Source organism: Lathyrus oleraceus, chromosome 2 (assembly GCF_024323335.1).
Source record: "Lathyrus oleraceus cultivar Zhongwan6 chromosome 2, CAAS_Psat_ZW6_1.0, whole genome shotgun sequence".
Lineage (NCBI taxonomy): Eukaryota > Viridiplantae > Streptophyta > Magnoliopsida > Fabales > Fabaceae > Lathyrus > Lathyrus oleraceus.
The window spans coordinates 256008092-256012478 of record NC_066580.1 but is presented as its reverse complement, the minus strand read 5'-3'; the positions used below and the strand labels follow the sequence as shown (position 1 = coordinate 256012478).

Sequence of the window (4387 nt, the reverse complement as noted above, 5' to 3'; positions counted from 1 at the left end):
TCGTTTAATAGACAGCATTCTGCAGATTGGTGTCCTTTGGTTCCACATATCTCACAATCCGACGAAACTGCGGCTACAGTATTCGGGTTTATGCACATATGCTCGACTTTGAGGGCTAATGCGTCCATTTTAGCTTGCATCATGTCTATAGAGCTTAGTTCATGCACTCCTCCCTGGGCTTCCTTCTTCTCTACTATCGCTCGTTCGACTCCCCGTGATTGATGGTTTTGAGCCATATCTTCGATGAGGGCACTAGCTTCAGGATAAGGTTTGTTCATCAGAGCACCGCCTGCGGAAGCGTCAATGGTCATCTTGGTGTTATAGTGAAGTCCATTATAGAAGGTTTGAATGATTAACCAATTTTCTAAACCATGATGTGGGCATGCTCGTAATAACTCTTTATATCTCTCCCAAGCTTCAAACAACGATTCTCCTTGGTTTTGGGTAAATCTAGCTATATGGTTTCGAAGAACGGCGGTCTTACTCGGGAGAAAATATCTAGCAAGAAATACTCTTCTAAGGTTATCCCAAGTCGTAATAGAAATGGGTGGAAGGGAATCTAACCATGATAGGGCTTTATCTCTGAGGGAAAAAGGAAATAATCTTAAACGTATTGCCTCAGGAGAAGCTCCATTAATTTTAAAAGTGTCTGCTAATTGAAGAAATATTTTTAAATGTTGGTTTGGGTTCTCAGTAGCGAGACCTGCGAATTGTCTCTGTTGCACTAGTTGCAACAGGGATGGTTTAAGTTCAAAATTATTAGCTGGGATAGTTGGGTTTACTATACTAGAACTAGGTTCTTCATTTGATAGTTGAGCGAAATCCTTAAGAGGTATTTGGTTCTGATTCCTATGAAAGAATAAACGTGCACGAGCGTAACGTCCAGGTTCCACCAGAGGGTATACTAAGCTTAAACTTCCGGTGCTGCGAGTTCTTCGCATTGACCGGTGGGAAATAGACTAAGTCTAAACGATATAACAACAGGGAAATGAAATTTGACGAAATTGGTCCCCGGCAACGGCGCCAAAAACTTGATGCGGTGTTTCGCAAGTATACGAACGCGTCAGAGTAATATAAAAGATTGTCGAATCCATAGAGACCAAGTGTCAATCTATCGTTATCTGTCATTATGGTGTTTATCAAAGACAATCAAAATAGGTGTTTTTAGAGTGTGCAATGAAGAGTAAAGTGTTGAATAAAGTTTAATTAATAAAGACAGGGTCGAATGTAATTCACATAATCAATTAATAATCCAAGTACTTGCTAATAAAACTACTTATGGGCAATGTTTTCTACTTTGAAAAGAACTAATTTAACAGGAACTGTCGCTTTCGCGTATTCAGAACCGAGTTGTACTCCCTAATCAAACCCTCTTATTGTCACTTATAAAAAGGCGCGCATTGCGTTAGAGTAGTAAACCTATTTTTAAGAAATATAGTATCTTGACTAAGTTGAAAAGTATTATAACCTAGATTTCTTAACCAAAGGAGGTTTTCACGAACCAGACTCTAAACTTATAAACGCGTCCGAAAATAGTTTTAAAATCTCTTTTCTTCTTAAATTAAAAACTCCTAATAAACTAAACAAAGCGCTTTCGCTGTTTTTGAAATAGTTAAAAACAATTAAGTTTAGATAGACGTTGGACGGCTTTCGATCTTACCCAACGGAATTGAAGTGCGGGAAAACTTAAGTTGAAAGTTAAAATAGCCCTTAAGTGTTTCTAAGAACAATTGTACGGATTATCAGTTCAATTCCGATCCTTACGTTCTAACCTTATAGATTTAGTTAGACATGGTAAAGTAAAAGTGCATTAATTTAAATAAAAGTAGTGTGAGTGCGGAAAGTAAATAAAAGTAGTGCGAGTGTGAGAAATAAATAATTTAAAGCGAGTGCGAGGAAATAAATAATTTAAAGCGAGTGCGAGGAAATAAACGAAAGTAAAGCGAGTGCGAGGAAATAAATGAAAGTAAAGCGAGTGCGAGAAAATAAATAAGATAAAGACAAGTAATAAAAACCTGCTCCAATCGGAGGGTTGAATAAATTGCAAAGCGGAAATGAAAATGGCGGCAGGATTAACTTCCTTCCAAAGTTCTCCAAACTCGATTACAGAATCTATCACAGACTTGATTACACAATTGTGGTAACACTCCAATGCGAAGCGATTACCACTTTAAAATACTGAATATATGCCTAAGTGAAACAAAGTTGCTCTGAGTTTTCCTCTGTTCTATGTTTGGATGATTGTAAAAGTGATTTCGAGTTTCTATTTATAAGCAAGTAAAAAGATGGAAATGACAAGGATGCCCTTCAACTTGAAAATGGGAGGGAAAACTTTTCCTCTTGTGGCGCCCGCCACAAGGCCATTCTGAGGCGCCTTAATAGAAGTAGTGGGGAACGTGGCAGTTGAGGGACGTTGAGCTTGGACACGTCATGGCAGAGTCTATGGCGCCAACCATGGGGTAGGCCACAAGTTCAAAATGCTGAATTTTAGGGTTTTTAGCTCTTTTTCACTCCATTTCTCGATCGGGGCTCCGATTAAAGTAAAAACCTGAAAACAAAGGAAAACATAGCAAAAACAAAACAAAATAACAATAAAACAACTAGAGTGCATGTGAAATCGGAGTCGAAAATATGGTAAATTTCAGTGTTATCAATTCCCAATTTATTTGTGATGCGTCTTGATAGGCCAGCTCATGTGTTTTTTGTTGAAGAAGTCAAAGATGAGAAACCGTGGTATTATGACATCAAGTGTTTCCTCCAAAGTTAGATCTACCCGCCTAGGGAATATTTGAAAGATAAGAAGACTTTGAGAAGATTAGCCTGTAACTTCTACTTAAATGGTGATATATTGTACAAGAGAAACATCGACATGGTTTTTCTCAGATGCGTGGATAGACACGAAGCAAACTTGTTGATGATCGAGGTGCATGAAGGTTCCTTTGGTACTCACTCTAATGGACATGCAATGGCGAAGAAGATGTTGCGAGCAGGTTACTATTGGCTGACAATGGAATCTGACTGTTGCAAGTTTGTGAAGAAATGCCACAAGTGTCAAATTTATGCTGATAAGATTCATGTTCCTCCGACACTATTGAATGTTATCTCTTCCCCATGGCCCTTCTCCATGTGGGGAATTGATATGATTGGGATGATTGAACCCAAAGCTTCGAATGGACATCGTTTCATTTTGGTGGCAATTAACTACTTCACAAAATGGGTTGAAGCGGGATCGTATGCAAATGTAACCAAGCAAGTGGTTGTAAGGTTTACCAAGAATCAGATTATATGCCGTTATGGTGTGCCAAGCAAGATCATTACTGATAATGGATTGAACTTGAATAACAATATGGGGGAAGCTCTTTGTAAAGACTTCACGATTGGACATCATAATTCTTCTCCCTACAGACCAAAGGTGAATGGGATGTTGAAGCTGCAAACAAAAACATCAAGAAGATCATCAGAAAATGGTTGTCACATACAAGGATTGGCATAAGATGTTCCCATTTGCTTTGCATGGGTATCGTACATCCATCCACACTTCAAGAGGGGCAACCCCTTTCTCTCTTGTGTATGGTATGGAAGCAGTGCTCCCCATAGAGGTTGAGATTCCTTCATTGCGTGTGCTCATGGAAGCCAGGTCGACTGAGGATGAATGGTGTAAAACTAGGTTCGACCAATTGAATTTGATTGTAGAGAAGAGATTAACTGCCATGTGTCATGGTCAGTTGTATCAGCAAAGGATGAATAGAGCTTTTGATAAGAAGGTCGGACCTCATGTGTTCAGAGAAGGTGACATTGTGCTCAAGAAGATCTTATCGTTCAAACCAGATTCTAGAGGGAAGTGGACTCCTAATTATGAAGGCCCATATGTTATTAAGAGAGCCTTTTCAGGCGGCGCATTGATACTTAGAACTATGGATGGTGAAGAGTTCACTCGTCCTGTGAATGCAAATGCAGTCAAGAAATACTTCGCCTAAAAAGAAAAAGAACAGCTCACTAAGTTGAAAACCCGAAAGGGTGGCTTAGGTAAAAATGAGCGTCTCAGTGGATTGAAAACCCAAAAGGGAGATCCAGGCAAAAATTAGAGACATAAAACAGAGAATTTCCCGATAAGTTGAGTACCCCACCTTGGGGAAACTTATGCAAAAATTAGGGATTATGGCAAGTAACTGCATTCTGTTGATCTTCAGTGTTCTAAAAACTTGATTGAGCACAAGGGTTGACATCAATTCATCACCCCGACAGCGGTCAAGAGCACAACGAATATCAAGAGTTGGAAGAAGGATTAAGGATCATTTATATTCAATGTAGCCCTTTTCCATGTAAATTACCATTTTTCAGCTTTGTAAATATCTATGGAGTCTTGTCATTTACAGACTATCATTCT

The 4387-nt window shown here is 39.0% G+C and overlaps 1 non-coding gene across 1 annotated transcript; it reads left to right on the top strand.

The window, feature by feature from the left end:
• Positions 1–366: 366 nt before the first annotated feature.
• On the top strand, positions 367–473 carry LOC127124878 (small nucleolar RNA R71). The gene has a single exon (XR_007804357.1). It is a non-coding gene; the product is annotated as a small nucleolar RNA R71 (small nucleolar RNA).
• The last annotated feature ends 3914 nt before the right edge of the window (positions 474–4387 follow it).